This window comes from Sphaerodactylus townsendi, linkage group LG11 (genome assembly GCF_021028975.2).
Source record: "Sphaerodactylus townsendi isolate TG3544 linkage group LG11, MPM_Stown_v2.3, whole genome shotgun sequence".
In the NCBI taxonomy this organism is placed as follows: Eukaryota; Metazoa; Chordata; class Lepidosauria; order Squamata; family Sphaerodactylidae; genus Sphaerodactylus; species Sphaerodactylus townsendi.
Genome location: NC_059435.1, coordinates 34,728,841 through 34,753,625, shown reverse-complemented (window position 1 = coordinate 34,753,625; position 24,785 = coordinate 34,728,841). Strand labels below are relative to the sequence as shown.

At 41.6% G+C, this 24,785-nt stretch overlaps 1 protein-coding gene across 2 annotated transcripts in view; it reads left to right on the top strand.

Moving 5' to 3' along the window:
* RARB (retinoic acid receptor beta) overlaps positions 1–24,785 on the top strand; it is a 400,206-nt gene that overhangs the window by 84,299 nt on the left and 291,122 nt on the right. The window lies entirely within an intron of this gene.

Here is a 24,785-nt window from a genome sequence, read left to right as displayed (position 1 = left end):
CAATTTTTTTAACAAAATCCTGACACTTCAATGATGGGGTATGGAGCCAGACTTGTCATCCATAATGATGCAGGGAAAATATTCTTGCCTTGGGGTGAAATAAACTTCTTTTGCCTGACAGATTAAGTTTATAGCTGTGGATGTTGAGGTTAACAAATTCCTCCATTCCTTATTATGCAGCTCTGGGTCTCTCTTTGGGTATATGATACCTTTAAATGATTCACCCTTTAATATGAAGCACTTATGTAATGTAGAGGAAAAATGTATCTGTTTACCTAAGGACAAAAGGTTACTGTACTTTTCCTGCTTTTTAAAAAATTCTTTTACTAGCCTATACATGTCCTGTGGTCCTTTCTGTGGGATCTGAGATAATTTAATTCATCATTTTAACTAGAGTTTATATGAGGTGAAAGTTTTTTGAAAATATTATTTCTGTAAGGTTCTTAATGCTCCTTGGTACAACAATTACTATTAATTGTTTACCAGTAAGTAAAATAAAACCACACATTGGCATAATGTATCTCAGCATAACAGTAACAAAGAGAGAATTCTCTATCATTTTAAGTCTCACTGGGCTTTTTCGCACACAAGGTTTTCTCTGGAATTAATGCAATCCGCATCAACATCCTGACCTTTTTGTTTCAGTTTTGTTGCTCGACATCATTCACACATCACTCGGTTGATATGGATCTTCTTCTTGCTCCAGAAACCCCTGGTTTGCATTGCCGCGGAATGCAATACAAACGGAAGTCCTGATTGGCTGCTGTGCCGTCCCTGGGCATTTTGTTTGTGATGCTTGGCCCCGTCATCATGTGCTCACGCTGTGATGTGGCAATGAGATGATGACACTCCACTCTCCCTACTGGCTACCCTGTCCTACTCGGCCAGGCCCTCCCCTCCCCTTCCCATCTGCCTGGCGTCGGCCGAAGCTGAACCCATCGCAGCTGCTGCTCTGCTCGCACTTCCATTGCCTCCTGTGGCTCCCATGGGCCCGCTCCCTCCCGCAGCGGCCACCGCACCCAGGTCACTTATGGTGCCCGCTGCTGCCCCAGCTGCTGCCACCACCGCTGCTGCCAGGGCTCCATTTTCTTGCTCGTCCCTGCTGCTGTTGGCGCGCTTGTTCTTCTTGCCCATGTTGCTCTTTTGGTTCAGCATCACCAAGGGAGGAGGAGGAGGAGGAAGAGCGGTTCTCAGCAGGAAGCTGGCGGCGGCTGTTGCTACTTTTTCTGCTGCTGCTCCCACCAGCACCATGGCGGCTTAGTGCAGCCCCATTGTTAGGCGGCGGCAGAGAAGCGAGCAAGCTGGGCTCTGCCTCTCCCCCTCCAGCCCAGCTGCATGCACCCCACCGCCGTCAGGCCTTGGGAAAGAGTGCCAGCCCAGGGAAGGAAAAGCATGTCTCGCTTGTTTTGATTCCGCTTCTCGCCCCACTAGCCCCAAAGTGTGGCTGACACTTTGATTTTTTTATTGCTTATGAACAAACGGAAAAAGGACAAGGCATATGGGATTGCTGCTTTTGTGGCAGCTGTAATGTATAAATCCTCCTTCATCTTTAATCAAAGTCCATTGCTGAGGAACTTTTATAGTATTTCTGAGCTTCATTTCATTTACATATGTTTGAAAGTTTTGGCAGCTGAATTCTTTGGTTCTGGGCACCTAAGTGATCTTTTAACTGGCAGCAAAGCAACAAAGCGAGACGTCCTTTTTCTTGAATCTTTACAACTCCATTGAATTTCTAAGATGCCATGATTACCTCTTGATATTAGCACATCACTAAGCATATTGATACTTTGCCACTGAGCAAATTTTCACTGTGATAATTCTCTGGGACTTTAAAAATGAGAGCAGTGAGCCTTTGTTGCTCTTTTCTGGGATTTGCTGGGGGTATTGTGTTGTGGTCTAAGTATTTATGCACTAACGACTCCCAACAGTATTTCGTTCTCAAGCTCCCCCCCCCCAAAGTGTCAGGAGATCAGTTACCCACCCCCCTTTCCCCCTTTTTCCCTCGACTTTTTTTCTGATATCTTCTGTGGGGTAGCAATTCCTCTCTGCAGAGGATTTGACTTTTTTCCCCTTTACATCTTTTTTCCTTTACATTTTTACCACACATTAAAATTTGGTGATGTTTGTTACCTATTTTTTTGCAAATATTTACTTATGCCATATCTTTAAAAATCAACATAAATATTTTGTAGTGTTTTGCTCCTCACATGAGCTTACTTCTATGCTTTCTTTCTTAATTACAATGTTTATAGTGCTACTAAAAAAAGATCTGACCTTTGACTTCAATGGGAAGTTAACAGAGTCACATTCTGAAAATATGGTCTCCTGTTGACTGTTGTGTTCATCAGGAAATGCTGATGTTAAGAATGCTAGAAACCAAGGAAAAAACATTCTAGCAAAATAAATGTGAAAATGTTTATTGGAGGTTGCTATGACTCTATCTTACTGTGTCCCTAATGGCTTTTCAATAACATTCCAATTCAATAGCATATCTGGTCACTGAATACACTGCCTGGTTCTGATTTCGTGTTTATTCATTCATTTATTTGGAGAAGCATTGTTTCTGGACTGTGAGTGTAACATTTAAATAGTGTTTGAAATGTAACTGTTGAAAGTATAATGAAATAGTAAAAAGCTATTATTTGGAGGCTTTTGATATGCAGTAAGGTAGTCGTAATAACATATATTTTCAGGAAATCAAAATTTCAGTCTGTCATGATGTCCCTAGAAGTAAGCTTCAGAAATGTAAACCAGAAGAACCTTTTGATGTGGATATGCATTTGATGAATAGAGTAAGCTCACAGTATAATAATGAGTTACCAAATGGAGTTCCAAAATCACACTTGGCTACAGTTTGTATGGACATTTGAGATGTATTTGTTTGATGAATGTAGATGCTAAGATGTTCACTGTTGTTCTTGCTTCAAAAGATTGTTACAATTTTGGTACATGTAGACCAGATAGGATTTATAAAAGGTAGGTTGTGATAATCTTAGGCTAGTCACTGATGTGATTGCTTTAAATAATAAAGAGATCTGGTCAAATGCTATCCTCTTTCTTGACACTTCCTTGACAAAATATACTAGAAGTATATCTTTGACCAAATTGACCAAATTCAGTTTTCCTCATGAATTTTTGAAGTAGATTTGAATTCTTTATTCTTTATTCTTCCCAGATCAAGGGTGCTGAATAATGGCATCTTCTGAGTCATTCCTTCTTTAGAGGGATATTAAATGGGGTTGCCCTCTTTATCATGTTATTTTTGATTTTTGATTTATTCTGGCGACATACATAACTCTTTGGAATTTAAAATTATTCTTTATGCCAATGATCTTTTGTTACTTATTTTGTAACCTCAGCCTTCCATTTTTGCATTAATAAGCATGATAATACTTTTTGAATCTTTTCTGGATGTTTGATTTCATTGGGCAAAATCTGAGTTGATGCCACAGGGAGACAGTATGTTACAGAGGATATTTGCCTTGAAAATTTTTTTTAGCATTTCCCTTTTGTTCTTTCCCCCTTTTTTTAAAGAAAGGAACAATACTTCAGTTTGGTTAAATTTCTTTATGATGTTCTTAGATCAGGAAACTAACAAACTGATTTGGAAGAGTTGGAAGTTATATGAGATGATAAGCTTCAAAATGGTCTCTATTTAGTGGAGAGGATGAGGAATTATTTTAATAACCTTCCTGGTCCAATAATGACTGGAGTGCACATTTGTTGCTGTGAAAAGGGTATTTCCCTCCCAGCAGATATCAGTATCAGGATAGGTTTGTTTCTCATTCTCAGAAGTTTAGTTGAAGAAATTGCACTAAATTGTGATATCTCTTATAAGTAATAGTATTTTTTTCTGAAATTTTAGAAACATTCTATAGTCAAGCAAGGAACTATTTAAGCATCTGCAGAATGATTACGAATGAGAAACAACATCACAATGAAATTACATAACCTCAGACAATAATCCTTACTTGGGAGCAATGGGACTTGCTTCTATTAATCATGAATAGGATGGGCCTGTATGGATTGCGAAGAGCTCCAAGCAGACCTTGATAAATTAGGTGAGTGGGCTAAGAAATGGCAAATGCAGTTCAATGTAGCTAAATGTAAAGTGATGCACATAGGGACAAAAAATCCAAACTTCACATACAAGCTACAAGGGTCAGTGCTATCAGTCACAGACTAGGAAAGGGATTTGGGCGTCTTAGTTGATAGTTCCATGGGAATGTCAACTCAATGCATGGCAGCTGTGAAAAAGGCAAACTCTATGCTGGGGATCATTAGGAAAGGAATTGATAATAAAACTGCAAAGATTGTCATGTCCTTATATAAAGCAGTGGTGCGACCGCACTTGGAGTACTGTGTCCAGTTCTGGTCACCACATCTCAAAAAGGATATTGAGGAGATAGAAAAAGTGCAGAGAAGGGCAACAAGGATGATTGAGGGACTGGAGCACCTTCCCTATGAGGAAAGGCTGCAGTGTTTGGGACTCTTTAGTTTGGAGAGGAGACTACTGAGGGGGAATATGATTGAAGTCTATAAAATTATGCATGGGGTAGAAAATGTTGACAGAGAGAAATTTTTCTCTCTTTCTCACAATACTAGAACCAGGGGGCATTCTTTGAAAATGCTGGGGGGAAGAATTAGGACTAATAAAAGGAAACACTTCTTCACGCAACGTGTGATTGGTGTTTGGAATATGCTGCCACAGGAGGTGGTGATGGCCACTAACCTGGATAGCTTTAAAAGGGGCTTGGACAGATTTATGGAGGAGAAGTCGATTTATGGCTACCAATCTTGATCCTCTCTGATCTGAGATTGCAAATGCCTTAGCAGACCAGGTGATCGGGAGCAACAGCCGCAGAAGGCCATTGCTTTCACCTCCTGCATGTGAGCTCCCAAAGGCACCTGGTGGGCCACTGCGAGTAGCAGAGAGCTGGACTAGATGGACTCTGGTCTGATCCAGCTGGCTTGTTCTTATGTTCTTATGTTCTTATGGATCAGTTTATATATCTGATAAAAAGACGAACTGGATGTTTATGCAATTTTTATTCTGAAGAATGGCAAAACATTTTGTGAAACTACCACAGTCAACTTTCACATGTAAGTAACAAATGCAGTAGAAGTTGCAGTGTGTTTTCTTAGATTTACTTTTTAATAAGATAAAAGGTGGGGTAGCCATAGTATTCCAGCCATAGTATTCCAGCCACTTTCCATACTGGAAAATACTTACCATTTGTGGGTTGTTATTTTTAGGAAGGAAAACTCCTGTTTTTCTTTCCTTTTTTTCACTGCACTGAAACATTCGTACTTCTATGAATGTGTAATTTAAAAAAAAAACATTTACAGTGCAATCCAGTGGGGAGGGTGAGTGCTGCAGTGGCTTGAGGGGGTTTGGGTGCATAGAAGGGAGGGAAAACAAAAGCTTCTCCTGATGCCCAAATTGCCCCATAGGCAGCACAGGATTACTCCACTCTTTTGTGCAGCATAAGGGTGCAAGTTTGGGGGCCGACATTCCCGGAATGCTGGAATGCCGGTGGAAGCTGACTAACTATGGCTCCACCCCTGGAAATGTCCCCCCTTGCCAGATCTGAGCATATGCCAGCACTGCTCCATGGTGGCTCCAACTTCGTCACTGCAGAGCTGAAGAGCAGCTAACTGCTGGTACCCTTGCCCCCTTCTACCGGGGTGGAGGGATACACTTGCACTAGCAGAAGGAACATACATATTGGCATGACCCTCTGCTGCTCCCTTTGTGTGTTTGTCCCCCTATCTGGATTGAGCTGCCCAAGACACATATCTTTATTTCAATAAGTTGCATAATGTTCGCATGTAGGTGACCAAGTAGGTGAACAAGTTTTTTGTAGGTGAACCTTGTTCACCTGCATGTAGGTGAACAAGTTTTTTGAGCAATCTCTGATCCATACAGATTTATGTATGTAGGGCCGTGATGGCAAACCTATGGCATGGGTGCCCAAGGCGGCACTCAGAGCCATCTCTGTGGGCACACATGCCATCATCTCCCCCTCCCCCTTCCCCCTCACCCAGCCAGAGGTGGCTGCCATCAAAGGTGTCGGGAGTCACGCTGCACAGACTGGCTGTGCACAAGTTGCTCTGCCGGCTGGAGCTGAGCTTCAGGGAGGTCCTCTTGAGTTGACCTGATTTGCTGTAAGTACCATCTACTGCCCCACAAATACCCCCCTCCCCCACAAAGCTTGGGAGTCTGGAGGCTGGCACGCTTTTCTTGTCATGTAACTTTTGGGACCAAACTAAAACTTTGAGGGTAGGATTAAAAAGCAACAGTCCGGGTGAGGGGCTTCCATTGGGAGGAGTGCGTCTGCCAAGAGCAGGGCAGGCACAGTGGTGGGGCACTCACCCTGATTGGAGTGAATAGTTTGTTAAGGGCCCCCCTCCCCTGGGAGAGAGAGTGATGGGGCTTTTAGTGCCTGGGAGCCCAGGGCAGGGAGGAGAGATCTTGCAAGGTCCCTAGGCTCGCTACACCAATCCTGTTCCCCCAGGATCAAAGTAAAAGTACAAAAGACAGAAGGCATTTCATACCGATAAAGAATTGAGCTAAACCAGGCTCTGACCAACTGGCAGGAAAGGGAGAGGAGCATCCCTTACTGCCCTGAGCATTCCTCTCTCCCCTGTCAGAATTAGGGCCATTCTGACAGAGGCAAATGTGGGACATGGAGATCCATTTTAAAATATTATCCATGCTTTTATTTTTCTGTTCCTGTTGTGTTTTTGTGGGAAGTCAAGTGCTGTATTGACATGTGAAGCTTTCCTGAAGTTATCCTACCCCTCACACAGCGTTCTTGCTTAGGATTGCCTTCCTTGACTGCCTTTTTACTTCTAGTGTGTGTGTGTGTGTGGGGGGGGGGGGGGGGAATTGGGTTTCAGAAAGTGAAATATTTACTTCCCTCCCCCCACACCCTTCCCCCGCCAGGCCCCCAATGTGATAATAGTGTAATTATTTCAGGGAGGTTATTAGCATTAAGTTTCAGACCTAGTTTTGGGGAAGCAGTGTAGGTAACCTTGTTAAGCGCTGCTAAACCCCATTGATTTTCATTGATGGGAAGAACTGAAGCATGATCCTTTACCTGGGAGTAAGCTCGGTTGCTGGCAATGGGGCTTGCTTCTAAGTAAACCCTCTTAGAGTCATGATTCACCCATTCAAAGCATTGCACGGTTGCTTCAAAGCAAAGCCACCGACTACCACCAAGCTTACTCTCAAGTAACGTGCACCTTGGAGCCAACCGTTTTTTTCTAAACGAAAACCTCAGTATTCAGGTTAAATTGCTGGCGATAAATAAGTGAGTTTTGAGTTGCAGTTTGTGCACTCGGTCTTGAAAAGGTTCGCCATCACTGATGTAGGTATGTAGAAGGTAATGCATGTTCCCAAGATTGACTCTCAGTGCTTAATAATGGTTAAGAGGGAGTCATCTATGCAAGTCCTATGTTATTTTATTTTCTTTGTGTATTTGCATATGCATGCAATTGGCTACCCTTATGACAGTATATTCTCAGCTATATTGCTGTCTTCCACTTCTGGTTGTCAATAAACCTTAGGTAGCAGGTTTTTCCTTATTGCCTACAGGTGCTTTTTCCATGAGCTAATTTAGTTGTCAGTCTAAACCTAGTAAAAGGGTAGTAAGATGGATCATTAGCTAGTGGCATGGTCAGCCAATATCTAGTTTATTCTTTTATTATGGGGATTTCAACAGCGCTTTCTATAGCTTGATTTGCAGCACCTTAATAAAAGCATTCCTGCAGTGAGACTTGCTTATTCTTAGGAGTTTTCATTTTGTAGGAGGAAGAAAGCTGTATTTAGGTACCAGATCAATAGAAAAACAAATAGACTATTACATTTCCTGGTAGATTCTTCTCATAGGAAGACAGATGTTCTTGAAATGTAATATTCTTGTACGCAAAGTTCCTAAATGGGGTGGCTTCTTTCAACTGAAATAAATGGTAGCAGTTGTTAAAAATGTGAAATTAATTTTTAAAAGGTGCTTTTGTGCACTGTATCACTTCTGATGAGATGCTGCTTTTTTAGTTTCTGTTCAGAAAAAAAACTTGTTTGCCCTTGTAGAAGAAACGTATTTATCTTTGATTTATTCTCAGTATGGACCTTTAATATCAGCCTGATACAATGAAATTAAAGAGAAGTTTTTCTGAGGAGGGAGAGGAAGCCATGGCAAATAAACCTGATTAATTTCTCCAGGCAAGGCACAGCCTGGAGAAAGTCAGGACTGAACACATCTTGATAATGAATTGGACCATTTGTCTATCAAGATAAGTATTGTCTGCTTAGACTAAAAGTGCCTCTCTGGAGTCTCAGATGAAGACCTTTCTCATCACCTCCTGCCTGATCCCAGGGATGGTTCTGGGGACAGATAGTTGTGCTATTGCTGGCTTTGGAAAGGATAGTTTAGATAGTTGTGCTATTGCTGGCTTTGCCTCTTAATTTGAGGCAAGAAAAACTGCTCTAGAAGCAGTAGGACAGACTTGGTCTGTCTGCCTCCCTTCCTTACTGAAGATTGGCTCGGGGATAAATCCTGCCCAAACCTAGTTCTTTTTTTCTTTTGACCCACAGTCCACAGCCAGACCAGAAATCATGGTCTTTGGTCTCCTATATATGTGCCACATGCATGTTCAGATCATAGTATCATAGATGAATCACAGATTATGTGTGAGTGGGTAAGAAGATACTAAAATCATACCATTGCTTCAAATGCAGTTCTTTGCTGCCAGTGGAATTTGAAGTTGAGCCTTGTGCCCCAGTCCAATATGCCAATTTATCAGAATTAAAATGCATAAATGTAACTCTCATTGTAATGCTTTAGCGGATAATAATTTCAAAATAGTGGCTGTTCACCTTTTGCTTTCTGCTTGATTTTTTTCAATCACACACACACATACACAGATGTTTTCGAATTGTGACATTTTTAGATAAATGAATTTCATTATTGTAACCACTGTACATTGAATAATTCATTCCAAAACTACTTTTAAGAATGATGATGGCTAGAAGGATGTGCTGGCTGATAGCAGAATGAACCACAGTGGATATTCAACTCTGATATCCTGATTTACTAAAAGAGGAACTGGGTATTAAAAGCATCCAAAATTAATTTTTAAAAATATGTTCTTGTAGTGAGAAGGAAATGATACTGAAAACATCTTAATTTTTTTCACTCTCTGAATTTTAACACATACATAGAAATGCTTCTTACATATCAAATCATGTACAAAAGGAAGTTCATTTCCACATAAATGTTATATGTCATGGTCTCTTTAGAATGTCTTGCCCAATTAAAAATTGACCAGAATGTCTTGCCTTATAAAAACTGACTAAAATTTTTGTGAATTGTGTGTCACACTGATAATCTGAGACTCCATTAATTATGAGCCTGAATTATGCTCTCCATATTTTATTGCATCAAACTGATAATCAAAGATGAAGAGTATTTGTTGTAAAGGATGCATATGAGAAGTAGTATTTTTTCATGAATGATTTTAGTAAGCTGGAAGTATGGGTCCTTTAAATGTCCTAGTCCCAAGCCATCTAGGGGCTTAAAGGGAAAGCTCCTACCTGAACGAAGAGACCGGGATTGAGTTAACGCGATAGAACAGAAATTAAAGTGTTCTATTCTCTGAAGGCAGGTCTGCACATGCACAGTTCCCGAGTGTATGCCTGCATAGAAACCCACTCAACGAATGGTTGTTACACAGGCAAGTGCAATGTTGTTCTTCACCTCTGTCTCATTGTGCATTGTCACTGGATGTTATTTTGTTTCCCCCTTTTCTTTGTTGGGGATGTACAAGGGTGTTTTTCAGCCACTGAGTCCTTCCTACAGTCTGTTCTGTCACATCACCCTTTTACTTTCTGCTCCATGTGATAGATCCTGACCTTTAAATAAACTATGGCAAGCTATATGTACTTTATCAGAGTTTCTTCTTATGAAAGCTTGAGAACCAGAGGGATTGTCTTGGCAAGCATAATGGATATCTTCACTTCCTGGACTTCTGTTGACCCCTTACCCATCTTACTTCCCTTGCCCACAGCCTGACAGAATGCAACATAAAGAGGGCTGGGAAGTGGCCCATGGGGAATGTTCTTACAAGAAGTGGGGGAGGAGTTCCCAGGTTGTTGCAAGAGTTGGATTTCTTGTGAGAACATGGGAGCTTGAGGAATTGCCTTGGCAACTGGTCCTAGTGTCTATATCTCTTGGCAGCTTTCCTGAAAGTCAGTATTTGTCTCCATATTCATGACCAGCTTCTCTGACACTGCCAGCTTAGAATTCAACCTCTGGAACTAGTGATTGAGAATATACCACATGTGTTGGCAGGTTATAGGCCGTATGTTATGCAAATGGATAGCTGTGTAATTCTGCTACAGTAAAGTGAAATGGAAGTAGTAAAGTAAAATGGCACCTTAAAGACTAACAGCATTTGTTTCAATATGAGTCACTCTGGCTTAGATATTGAAAAAGAAATTGTGAAAATTATCAAATACCCTTGTAATAATTGACTGTTTAACAATGCAGTCATAAGCAGAACTATATCTTCCTAAATCTACTGACTTCAATGAATTTAGAAGGATGTAACATTGCTTAGGATTGCACTGTAAATCAGCATGGTGAACTGGACTCCCATGTGTTTGAAAAATATCATCTGAGGCAGTTCATTTTTACAAAGCCCCTGTAGTATACATCCACATAATTGTCCCATTGGGAGTTTGCAGAGTCTGTCTGTCTTCTGCAGAGTGTGTGAAGTTAGGTTATGATTCAAATCCATATTTAGAGAGCTAAATAATTGTTCCCATTTTCAGAGGTGCTGAGCTATTGCAGTTTCTATTGATTTGAAACGGATGCAGGGTCCTTAAAGTTTGACATTTTGTCTTTAAATGCCTGCTAGTCACTGGAAAAGATTAAAAATAAAGACTTCCCTGCTATTAAGGAAACATCATGGTTGTTTGAGTTTTGCCAGGGGAAAACAGAAGGCCACTGTGCTAATTTGATAATAATAGTAATGCTAATTTTAACATAAGAATTAACTGAACATCTTGTTAGTATTCGGGTTCTATGTATTTTTGTGAAGGGCAACAGAATTTCATAGCAATGACAGGTAACTAATGAATGCTGTCATAAACCGTTATGTAAATCTATATTTTCACAATTTAGATTTGCTGAAGGACAGCAGAGTATTGACAGAAAGTGGTATCTCCAGTTAAAGAACCCCATTAGATGCTGGAAGAGTCTTTTCTCTGATTGAGGCTATGAAGAGTCACTGTCAGTTAGAGTATTGTGAGGTAAACTACTGAATGACTGATTTAGGGAATTTGTATCCCACTTCTCCAGAGTATTGTTTGAGGCTGTGTGCAAGTAAAACAGTGCCATAAAATCATGAAACCTCACAAACTCTCCATATAAAAACAAAATTATGCACGAAAAATGATTCATTGAATATCCTGAAACATTTATAAAATCTCTGACTGTAAAACAGCTAAAAAGGCAAAAATTCTTCAATGAGGGGTTTAATTAAAAGGGGCCATTTTTACAATATGAAATGTGCCAGGCAAGCCTCAAAATAGGGGACTTCACTAAAGGCTTCCTCCAACCTTAGGAGTGTGTGGTTGTTTTGTGGGAAGAAGAGCCACTTAAGCTGAAGGAAGGTACCTTAGGTTGGAAGAAGTCTCCTTAGAAGATGACTGGATTTACCCTTTGTCTCTAGCTTCTGCCTGCCTCACATCTGCAAAAGGTGGCACAGAAAAAGAACTGGAAGATCAGATCTTAATTGCTCAAATGGATGGTACAACACAACTTCATATGTTAATATATAAGGTTACTAGCGGCCCGGCCACGGGTTGGTGTGGGTGATTCTGGTGAAGTGGAAATGGAAGAAAAGGGGAAGCGAACGGTTCGAACATGTGTCATTGCACAATGATTACAAGGAAGGAGAGAGGTAAGGGGCCCCTCGCTCCCCTCCCTCTCTCCCGTTTCCTTGCATGGCAACCCTGCAGACCCCTCCCTAACATTCCCCTTCCTCTGCTAGGGTGGGCGGGCCATGTCCAGGTGGGCTGGTCCTGTCCCTTTCGCTCCCTTCCCTTGCAGGCAAATTATCTAGCGTAAAACACTCTGGGAGGCATGAGCTACATTGTATTCAAATTTCAGAGCGTATGGTCCAACAAACCCCTGGACCCTCCCTCACCCCGCTATGGTGGGTGGGCCATGTGCAGATAGCCCGCCCCATACCTGTCACTCCATAAGGCAGTGGTTTTCAAGGAAGGCATGGATGGTTCCTTTGTATCAGAGGGTGTTGCTTTGACGGGCAGCAGATGGCGCTTTTGTGGAACAGAACTGTGGTTTCAACTGTCACAGATGTGGCAGGTTCACAATAACTGGCACAGTTGTGACATATACACAACAGGAGGTGTGGAAACAGTATAGAAACCTGGCCGCACGTGAATGCGACGTTGTGTGAAAATTTCAAAGCAATCAGACCAGTAGTTTGGGAGATTACCTGTCAGCAGAAAAATGAACTGATAGATTTTTATATATAAAGATAAACTAGTGGGACCCAGCCATGCGTTGCTGTGGTTTATTGTGGTGAAATGCAAAAGGAACAGTAGCAGCAGATCAATTGCAGAGGCCAGCAGTACGTGCTCATGCAAACACGCAGCCTGATACTGTACGATGTCATTGATGTGTGTGCCCGCATTCCTTGGGGGGGGGGGGAATGGAAAGGCACACCTCCCACACATTTAGGCTGGCTGGTCATGATCCTTTACCTGGGAGTAAGTTTGGTTGGTGGCAATGAGTGTCGCTTCTGAGGAAACCCTCTGAGGGGCGCGACACAGCCATTCAAAGTATGTCACGATTGCTGTACCGAGCTTACTCCTGAGTAATGCGTGCCTGGTTTTCTTAACTGTAACCGCAGTATTCAGGGAATCTAAAGTGCCTGGCCCCTCCCTCCCATCCCTTGCATGTCGCCCCTCACTCTCTTCCCTCCCTCCCTTCTCTTCCCTTGCGTGCCACCCCGGCCCTTCCTTGCTGGGCCCCCTGCCTCCCCTCCCTTGCATGCCACCCCTCACTGTCTCCCCTCTCTCACTTCTTTTCCCTTGCATGCCTCCCCCTCCGTCACTTTCCTCTCTCTCCCTTCCCTCTCCCTCGTGTGTACGTGTGTGTATGTGTTTCACTTCCACTCGAGTTACTGCCTATGTACTGTTGTCACTGCTCATATCTGGCCATCTGAGTGAACATTCTAAGCAGCATGAACATTCTAAGGGTGACAGTTACACACAGGCAGCTGCATGTCCTTCACCAGGGAGTGCCAGGAAAAAGGTGTTTTACCTGGGCCAGGTGTGAAATTTCAGGTATGTGAACATCTAAAAACACTCTCGCCTGGGTGACTATAGTGGCTGGGAATTTTCAGAGGAATTGGCCCAGCAGTTACTGAGGTATGCTGTCATCAACAAATACACGGTTAGCTTTTTATATATATAGATTAGAATATTGAATTCTTAGTTTATAAAGTAGGTTCAACATTGAAAATATTTTTCTTGTTCATTTTGCTTTGTAGATTTCTATCTTGTGTTTAAGGAAGAGGGGGAAAATACAGGATCCACAGCCTCAGGCAAGCAACATTTGGCTGTGACGTATATTGATATTCAGGTGGCCTAGATCTCACCTATTTCTCTCTTTCTAGTGAAGCAATGAATGCTCTGTTGCTGATATGACTGTATTACTGGTGCATGCTATGATCTAAACATGCAGTTGCCAAACCCAGTATGAAGCAGCTATTGTAAAAAATGTGTGGGCGCAGTGACTTGCCTTCGGCAAGGCACTGTCTTTCAGTTACATTCTGCTCCTTGATCTGTAACATTGGGATAATAATGTAGTTGTAAGGAGAATGTATGAGAGATGCATTGCAAATCAAGAGTAGTATAGAGATGTTTTCCTCCTTTTTAATATGTTAGTAACTATTGTTGAAACATTTATGATTCAGGATTGTTATTTGAAAGCATAAAATAGGAAAGAGCCATGCCTTTAGAAAACATGTTACATTTTCTTTAAATCCTTTGCACTTGAAGGTCCTCTTTTGTGAGATAGTATTTTCCTTTCAGCCATGTCTAGTACCAGACTGTCCCTCACAATAAAATGATAATAGAGGTAAAAGTAGCTTTGCTGAGTGAAGAGGCTGTTTTTTGTTGTTGCTTTCAAACGTAGGGAGTGGGTGCTACAGAGATCTGCTGACAAAATTTGAAGGAAACTGAACGAAAAAAGAGTATATAATAGAAAAATGTTTCTAATAGTTGCTGTTCATAGGGTAGAGAGGAATGGCTCCACTGTTTCTAATATCAGCAAGTGCCCAGAATCTTTAATCAAGCTTAGGTGTTCCTATATGGAGCAAAAAATTCCTGAATAAAACTCCTTCCAAAGAAGAACAATTGCTGTAAACAAAGGCAGACGTTATTAAATTATGAGAATATGGCCTGATTTAGGTGGTTTCCTTTTCTCTCTCTTTTAATACATACAAATCAGAACCTTTTGCAACACTGACCAAAAGTCTTTAAAAAGATAAGGTGAAGGGAGTCCAAGAAGCCACACAGTGGAGTTATCAGACTCTCCGTTCTTCATGGGTAACTTGATGCTGATTATCATTGAAAATGTTTGTAGTATTAGAGAGGGCTGCACCTGATAGGATTTGTGGAGTTAACAGGGAACGGTATTATTAATACCCTCAAGAGTTCATTTCCTAAAGGGCATTGTGAACCTTCCAAAGGAGCTGTAGCCTGAATTTTGAGTGTACCTTCATTGTGGCAGGAAACCAAGCAGCAGCATACCTAAGGATATCTGGTTACTGCAATATTGGTTATTCTGTGCTCCTTTCCGCAGTTGTTTTGGTTGGGGAATAAGTGGGAAATAATAAAGCCTTTTTACTTAATTATCCAGAATTCTTGGTTGACCAGCATTGGCCTATAGTCACCATTCCCTTGTGTTTTTGGGAACATGTGCCCCATTCATCACTATTCAGTAGCCAGATTGATGCCTCTGGGTGTACCTGGGCTTCTGAGCGTTGCCCATTATAGTCATCCTTAAGTGCCTCCTTTAGCCAGTCCTGCCAGAGAGCCCTTAGGCAGCTGGCCTGCTTGTCTCTGCTTCATAGAATGGTTCCGTGACTTGGGGAGAAGGTTCCCACGGATTGCCATGGTGTTCCCAACTGAGCAGGTTTTGATCAGTGTGGATTTCTCTAGTTAGGGGCCAGAACTGAGTATCCAGCCCATTGGTAACTAGCAGCAGGTAATTAAGTACTAGATAAAATGTTTTTATTCTATTACAGGATTCATATGTCTTTACTTTTTTTTAACATCTTTTTAAAGTCAGTCTTCTGCAAACAGATATTTCTTTTTCAAACAAACAATTACTTGACCTTGACAGTTTCATTCATTTGCTTTATAACTGATTGTATAACGGCTATAGATGATCACTTCTCCAAAAAAATTGGAAATAATGTCCAGTGAATTTTTGATGAGTCTCTGCACCAGTGGCGTAATGTCCATTGGGCAAAGTGGGCAGCTGCCCAGGGCTCAGGAATTTTGCTGGGCATGCTTCTGCATTTTAATTTTTTTGTGTTTTTTCACGTTTTGGCCTGCAGGGGGCGCATTTTTAGAGATATTGGCACCAAAAATTCAGGGTATCTTCAGGAGACTGTCCTGATAATACCCCCCATGTTTGGTGCAGTTTGGTTCATGGGGTCCAAAGTTATGGACCTCCAAAGGGGTAGCCCCTATCCCCCATTGTTTCCAATGGAAGCTAAGGAGATGGGGTCTGCACATTTGAGGGTCCATAACTTTGTCCCCCAAACTTCACCAATCTTGGTGGGTGTTATCAGGACAGTCTCCTGATAATACCCTGAAATTTTGGTGTCACTAGCTTAACAATTGCACCCCTGACAGGCACTCCCAGAAATTTGGCCAAGAATCTTACTTCTGCTTTTTTTCCATTGATGTCAATGGGGAATTTCTGGTGCAGCCTGTGGGGTGCACATTTCTGAAGGCACAGTCACAAAACTTTCAGGGTATCTTCAGGAGACTGTCCTAATGACACCCCCCAAGTTGGTGAAGTTTGGTTCAGGGGGGCTAAAGTTATGGACCCTCAAAGGGACAGCCCATATCTTCAATTAGCTTCCATTAGAAACAATGGGGGATGGGGCACTCCTTTTGGCAGTCCACAACTTTGGACCCCTGAACCAAACTGCACCAAACTTGGGGGCATCATCAGGACAGTCTCCTGAAGATACCCTAACATTTTGGTGCTGATACCTCTAAAATGCGCCCCCTACAGGCCGAAATGCGAAAAACACCAAAAAATAAAAACGCAAGTTTGGATCGTGCAGAATTCGTAGGGGGCAGACTTGGGTGCTCCCCGCATTTTGCGCCATTTTGCTGGTAAGGGGGGCGCCTAAGTTCAGCTGGCATAGAGGTGGGAAGCCACAAGCCACCAGGGGAGGAGGACAGGGGAGCTCCACCTCCTTCCGCTGCCCATGGAGGGGCATCAAACTCAGGTTTTGCCCAGGGCTCCAGTTTGCCTCATTACGCCACTTCTCTGCACTGTTAGGATATGTTTGTAAGGGAAGAATAAAAGAAATCAGCAGTAGAAGGAACACTTGTACCTTATTTTTGAATGTGCTGCATTCAGATAACCAGGGCCAATAACTGGGAAATTGGATAGCAAAAGGAAATGTTATTTACAAGTAACGAATAGTAAAAGGGGTGCAAGTAGACTAGGTACTCTCCTTAAAAACCCTTGGAAATCTTAGGATTTTTGCATGTGGTATTGAAGGCCCAGCTGCAGAGGATTTGATCAGCATGCTGCAAACAATACCAAGGCATCACTTGACAGGTATTGTTTTCTTCAAGGTTTGCTTGTGCATCAAGAAAGCGTGTAGCTGGGGCGCGTTTTGTTTACCTCAAGACAATCTCTCACCAATCTGTTTGGGGACAGAGATCATTTGACCATACTTTGTGTGATTGAGTTCTTTCATCAGGAGCAGGGCAGAAGCATTTGTATGAGCTCCTTCCAGTACTGAGCGAAGTAGACCTTAATCCCAGGGCAATGAGAGACACTGCCTTACTGCCATCAGAATCCCCAAAGGTATTTCTATGAGTTCTGGTTTCAGAATGAAAGAAGGATTAGGACAATTTCATGTGTGATTCAATCCAGACATATTACTTTACTTTCAGTCATATTAGATATCCTGTAGTTTTGAAAAGCAAAACAAAAAACAACCCAAGTCCCTGAAGTGTAATTGACCAGCCTTCAATACAGGACAAAAACTGTCAAACACTTTATTTTGCACTTCATATCCCTGGAGTTTTCTCCCATATTGATTGTTTAAAATATTTTTAATAATGAATTTTAATTAATTTTTTGAAAACCATGTGGATTCAGAACTAAAACTGAGAACTAGCTGGCAAGTTCAACTTTTGGAAGAATATGGTTAGATTATGTGTTCTTGCACAGAAAAATGAATGTTAAAGCTTGAAGTATGCATATCCACACCTGCATTCATTTTGAAATTCCATGAAATTTAAAATATTTTGCAATTAGAGTGTAGAGCTGGGGGAAAGGGCAACTTGCTATCATTTTCTTTTTGTTGATTTCTGTTTAATTCAGCTAGAAATTGGATGCAGTGTCTAATTCTTTATAAATCCTCTGCACATTATCATGATTTTGACAGTGTCGGTTCCATTTCCATTGTTTCATTCCAGAGTTAGGTTCTGCTTCACAACAATTTGCTGTGAACACCCTTGTTTGTCTGCCACACAAGTCTTTGTTCCTACTGAAAACTTTGATTTATAAGTGAATATAATTGATGGCTGTGGGGTGGGAGGACTATAGCGGTTGCTCCTCCTCTTTTAATCTAGCTTTGCCTAGAAATCCATGTTGTGGAGCATTCTCAAGGGAACCAGGCTGGGAAATTTTCTGTGTGCCCAATGGGAGACCATCAATCACCATGAAGAGTTTCTTATTTTGCTGCATGCATGTTTGTGAAAAGAAAACAAAAATGACTCACCAAGAGAATAGATATTGAGGCCAATGTATTCATTGTGATAACTTCAAAAAAGAGTCCTTTGTTTGCTGCTAATTGCATCAAAACACATTTTATGATGCTCTTGTAAAGATTAATATTTTAACTCAAGAAACGACTATAATTTTAGAGAATAGAGACAGAAAAATATCAAGTATCATTATAGATTCAAAAGAATGAAAGAAAAAACCCATCCTATCTCTTGGAGATAAATAAAATAACAAAGCAATCAAAGCAAACCAGCATCAGATAATCAGAAGAACATAGATACATAGACACAAAAATCTGATCACTAGGAGACTGAGATTGAAACTGAAAATGTGACCAAGTTAGTTTTGTATTTATTTCACATCAGAGGTTGCTTTGTGCTGTGAATCCATTTGTTGTGACCATGTTAGACTTTTTAAAAACTAAAATATTTCTATAATATATCTGCTCTCCAGTCCTTATTTCTCTGTATGATTACTGTGCATTGTCCCTTTGAGTTGTTTAAGAAGAATCTCCAGTCCCATCAAAAAGCAGCTTGTGATACTTTGACGTAGCGTCAAAACTTGGTGTGATAATATGATTGGGCTTGTGAAACAAGCAAAACAAGAATCAAAAACTTGACTGTGTAGGTCAGAAGTACTTGAGTATACCTCAATAGGCTTTTGGTATCTTCATTGTTCCATTTAAAGCACTATGGCTAGGAGAAAATGGGGATATATTTGCTCACATGATACCTTGTCTAACTTTTCAACATGATAAAGTGACCAGGTAAAGCCTATATAGATTGTTTTTCACCATGTGGTAAAAATGAAGAGATGCAAAAGATTTGCAGAGTTTTCCAAGATATTCAAAGGCTATCCCATAGTAAGAAATCACTGTGAGAAGCAGGCCTTCATTTTGCTGTAGCTGAAGTAAAATGACTGCTGATAAAGACTGTGACAACTTGCTGGATGTCAAAAATACATGTTGGCCCTACAGAATCCTTGAGTAACTTCTGAACTTCTGAGTTAGCTACTTAGAAGTAAGTCCCATTTTATTCAGTGGGACTTACTCCCAGGCAGGTGTGTTTAGGATTGCTCTCTCAGGCTGTTAGCATTCTTCCTAATCATTCCACTAGCACAGTGGTGGTGAATCTTTGGCACTCCAGATGTTATGGACTACAATTCCCATCAGCCCCTGCCATGCTGGCCAATTGGCCATGCTGGCAGGGGCTGATGGGAATTGTAGTCCATAACATCTGGAGTGCCAAAGGTTCACCACCACGGCACTAGCATATTTGCCCGAAACATAGTCTACTATGCTGATTTATCCATCTTCATTGCCACCATAATGCTTACAGTAATACCATACTTCGGTGACATTTCAATAGCTGTGTAAGTTAAGTGTCTTTATGCTAGCTCTGCAAATCTTAGGGTCAAGCTGTAAGACACCTTGCATTTATAGTGTGCCTTGTATGAGATATTTTATTGTAATAAAATTTTGCCTAGCAGGGAGAAGTAAAGAAAGAAAATATATAGTCATATTCAATTTAGTCATTGACAGTTTGATTCCTGTCCCATATAAATAACCAGGAACCACAGGATGAGATATAATACTGCCTAACAATGACCACTTTATTTACTCAACAAACAGCTTGTGTTTTATAGAACTGAAATTTAATGCAATCAAGGCAGAAAAAAGAAAAGTAGTTTATTTTCTCATGAAATTCTGATGTTTATTTTAGAAGAAATTATTTTGCTTCATAACACTCAGTACTTCATTTAGAACTTCAAAACATTCAGTATTTCAGTACTGGTGTGATCCATAAAGAATCCAACTCTACCTTAGTTGTATTAGGCTTGTCAGCTCTCTTCTATGCCATTACAGGGAATTCCTTCATCTCATTTTGCATCTGGCTGAGTTCTAAACTGCTGTCCTTGGCATAACATATGTTGCAGGAAGCAGGGTTCACAACAAATTATACTGTGGGTTTGTTTTGTCCTGGCCCCCAGTTTGATTTAAATGAAGCATGAGGCTCCATTGGCTATGGGGAAAGCAGGGCAGCCAATCAAATGAGAGCAACTGGCTGTTTTGCCCTGTGGTTCTCTCTCACCTTGAGCCTTTTCACTGTGGCTGATAGGCCACATCTATACAGAAACAATGGGATCCACCTATCTGAGGATGGGTGTGACATTTACTTAGATGATCTACATCTATTATGTTTGCATGACATAATAGTTGGCAGTTGGGGCAGGGGTGTTAAGGTAGGCTAACTCCCTTGTGTGACCGAAGTAGGGTGGAATTTGGACAGGTAGGGTTAACTGGCAAACACCCTGAGACATTGGCATGATGGAGAGCATGTCTAGAACAGGGCATCACATGCCTTGTAACTAGGTGCACTGTGGGATTCCCTTGAGGTTCAGTGACATCTTCTGAACCTATTGGTAGCTCTGTGGTAGATCAGGGGAAAGGGATGAAGCTGGGCACCACTCTGCACATAGGGATTTGGAGCTGGGGTGAATCTGTCCTCAAGGCAGTCCATGAGGATGCTAAGCACATCCTGCCCTTAGATTGTCAGCTCATTGAAATAAGCAGTTATGTAGATCAGCCATTTATGTAAGTTGAATGTAGATCAGCCATTTATGTAAGTTGACTTTATATGAATAAATAAAATAGTTCAATCTATGCTTGGTGTCTGTTGTCTTTAACTGGGTATTCCAAGGCAAAAGCAAATGCGATCTCTGCAGTACCCATTTTCATCCACTAGGGCAGGTCATTTTAGAGACAGCATTTAGGCCGCCAGACTTCTATTGTGTCCCTGCAATAAGGAGCTTTACTAACCTCAGTTCCAGTGTCTCTGCTTTATAAGACAAATAAAATCATATTCAAAGCCCAATGTGAAGCACTACTGGCCTATTGAATTAATTGGTCTTGACAATACTTTATAACCAAATAAAACAGAAGTGGGTTTTCTTCATTTATTCTCTCAATATTCTAAGCTCTACAGAACAAGGACAAATAATTAGTCTAGAATAGGCACACATTAATTTGTGATAACAATACATTTTAAAGTGTCTTGGCATGGAGTATAGATCAGTCTGTTGTACTGTTGTGTAGCAGTGAAAAAGCATACATATATAGACAGAATTATATGATACTGATTGGATAAAACGAAAGCACAACTGAGAACCTACAGCAAACATTACATATTGTTTCATGCCTTCTTTGACTGTGCTGTTGTTCCCTGTAGTGGGGATGCTGGGTGCTTTTGTGTGGTTCCTGATGAACAGTGAATTGAAATAGAAATCCAAGAGAAGGAGGGTCTGGGGCAGAACTTTATGTATCAGACCCAGATCCCCAGAGTAGCTGGCTGGCTGGGAAGGAGGCTTAGAGTAGACACTCTCTGTGGCCTACCTTGTTCTTCAAGCCATTTCCCCCCAGGTTGCTGCCATGAAATAGGGCCAGTGATGCAAGACCTTGTTTGAAATTTAATGTCTGCATCACAACTCCAATTGTGGGCTTTTGAAAAACTTATATTAAAAAAAAAATTCAGATATTTCTGCAAGCCTGGATATTCATCTGATTTGTAGTGACATGATCCTTCTGTCCAGTTTTTTAAATCTGTACCCTAGGTCAGGGTTGAAATTAGAGATATTGGTGTCCAACTGTAGAGTTATATATTTAATTCTGAACCTGACCCCTGCATCCGAAAACTTTTATTAAAATTGGAGGTTTAATGTTTTTCCAAAATGAAGAGTAACACTTAGGATCTTGTGAAATGTTGCTTAGTCAGCTATCTTGTGTTGCCTAGCAACTGAGGCACAGTTGGAGGCTTGAAGGAGGCAGTCCCAGCACAAAAGGAGGTTAGGAGAGAGGAGAAAGTAAAGCTAGCAGAGTGGGAAGAGAGAGAAAGTGGCAATTAGGTAGTGGAGGGAGGAGGGAGAAAATGAAGTAGTTAAGGAAATGAGCAGGAGATGGGAGAAAAAAGTGGTAACAGGTAGTGAAAGTAAAAATTGGCCAACAATAAGTGGAATTAAAGTAGAAATTGGAAGTCAAGGAGGCAGCAAATGGAATTTCCCTTCCTTGCCTGTTTTGTGGGGATTCCCTCCTTGCTTAAATATATGCTCCAACACAGCCCTTTGAGTAGACTTCAGAGAGCATCTTTAGAAAATTACTCATATTTTGGCAGCTATGCACCTCATTCTTAATGGCAAGGCATATATCTTTTGAATATTTACAAACAACTAGAATATTTAAATGCAACTAGAACATGGCCATACAACCTGGAAACCACACAACACCCCAGTGATTCTGGCCATGAAAGCCTTTGACAGTGCAAAGCCTTTGACAGTGAACATTAGCGTTGGTTTTTTTAGGGATAGTTCTTCAATGTATATTATATTATTATATAGCATATTATATAGCATGGGGAATAAGATGGAACCCTGCAGAACCCCATTGGTCAGTAACCATGGGGCAGTTCAGGAATCCCCATCACCCCCACTCTAGATAGTACTTGAACCACCATAATATGGTGCCTCCCTGCCCCAGTTTTAAGAGGTGGCTTGTTAGATTACTATGGTTGACTGCTGAGACATCCAGTGGAACTAGCAGGGTCACATTCCCTTTGTCTAGTGCTTACTAGAGATCATCAACCAAGGTGACTGACTATTCCAATTCTCAGTCTGATCCAGGAGATCAGTCTCTTTCAAGAGTCCCTGGACTGAGAAGCAATCACCTGCTTGGTCATCTTTCACAGGAATCAAAGATTGTAGACTGATTGGAAATTCTCCAGCGTAAGAGAATTTAGGAAGGGTTTTTCTTCAAAACAGGTCTAATTACTGCCTCTTTGAGCATGAGTAGTACAACCCATGCACTCAAGGAAGCATTTACCTTCATCCATTGAGCCAGTCCCTTTGTCAGCTTTCATCAGCCAGGAAGGAAGAGCAACGGTTGAGAGCACAGGTGGCAGGTTTCACCTCTCCAATGATCTTGTCCACATTCTCAGTCTTCACAAGCTGGAAGGAATCTGTATAAATCAGACAAGCGAGTTCCAAAGAATCATTGTCTGAAAATGCATCCATGCCAACATCTAGCCTGGAATTCATTTGGGTGATCTTGTCTGCAAAGTAAGTAGCACATTGATCACAGCGGGCCATTTGTGGTTAACATCCAGCTCTCTGGGGCTATGATGTAAAAGCCCCTGTACCACACAAAACAGCTCACTTATACAATTAATTGCAGATCCAATAGTGACAGAGAAATATTGCTTTTTTGCCATCATCACTGCCATGGAATATGCTCTAAGATAAGCTCTATGCTGTGTTTGATCAGTCTCACTCCAACTTTTTTTCAGCAGTTCTGCAGCTACCATCCCTTCCAGTCCATCACCATCAATTACCCAGTAAGCCATAGAGATTGCTTGTCTCTGTCTCAGGGGAGAGGGTGTTTGTTCGTTGGTTCGTTGGTTCGTTCGTTTACTTACTTACTTACTTACTTACTTACTTACTTACTTACTTACTTATTGGATTTATATCCTGCCCAATCCCTGAAGGGCTCTGGGCGGGTTTCAACAAGCTTAGAATATTAAAATATGGCTCTCAGCTCAAACTGGCTGAACACATCATTAACAACCAGTGACCCATGCTGGAAAATGATACTCTTCTTACAGTCAATGGGAGGCAAACCTTTTCTTGCCCAAAGACAGTCTCCAACCGGGACCTGCAACAAACCAAGATCTGTCCTCATATCCACTCATTCGCTAGTTCATTTGCCAATGTTATACATGCCCTCAAATGTCAGCAGTGCCCTCCCACTTGAACATTGCACATATAGCTCAGTCCCTCCTGTCACCTGTCCATTCTCGACCGTCCACTCCCTGTTTTTCTCCAGTCTTTGCTGAGTTCTTCAATTTTATTTTTTGTTTCACATCTCCCACCTGCTCCAAACTCCTCTCCTCTCACCGACCCTCAATCTGCCATTTATAATCAACCATTTCAATGGTACATTCAGAAGTCTTTGTTGTTTCTTTTATATAATTAAGAATTTGTTAAAACTTCTGTCCTCTTGTTTTGCTTTAGGGCCAATTGTGTCAACAATGCTGACCATTTCTCTATTCTAGTCAGGGACTTGACAGAATTGTCAGCGGCTGAGGTGGAAAAACTCTAAGTAGCAATAAGAAACTATCAAGATTTATCATGCACCTAAGATGGACCATCTTACTGGGTCTAGCACCCCTGCAGAGGAATGGAGAAGCAGCAGTGGTGTACCACCCACAGGGACAGGTGGGGTCAAATGACCCCAGGCGTAATGGTGGTGGTGGCCGCAAAATTGCCCCCTCCCAGCTCAGCACGGAGGAAGTGCCTAAAGACTGCTGTGGTACCCGTCTGAGCCACCTCCTTCCCTCCCCAGGCCCTTGGGGGTGGGGCTCAGGGGCGCTAATGGCCTGCTGCTGCTGCGGTGCTCATCCAAGCCATCCCCAAGCCCCACCCACAAGCACAGGGGCATGGGGGGGGCGGTGTCTAGAGCAGGTTTTGTCCCTGGGCACTATTTTCCCCAATACGCCTCTGGGAAGCAGTAAGTCTAAACCCTATGGAATGATGTGCCTATGATGAGGACTAAGTTTTAACCACCACCACCACCCCCATTAGATTTCTGCCCCTCAGCAAAATAGACCAGATCCAGTGTGTGTCCTGCTAAATGTATGGGACCTATAATTT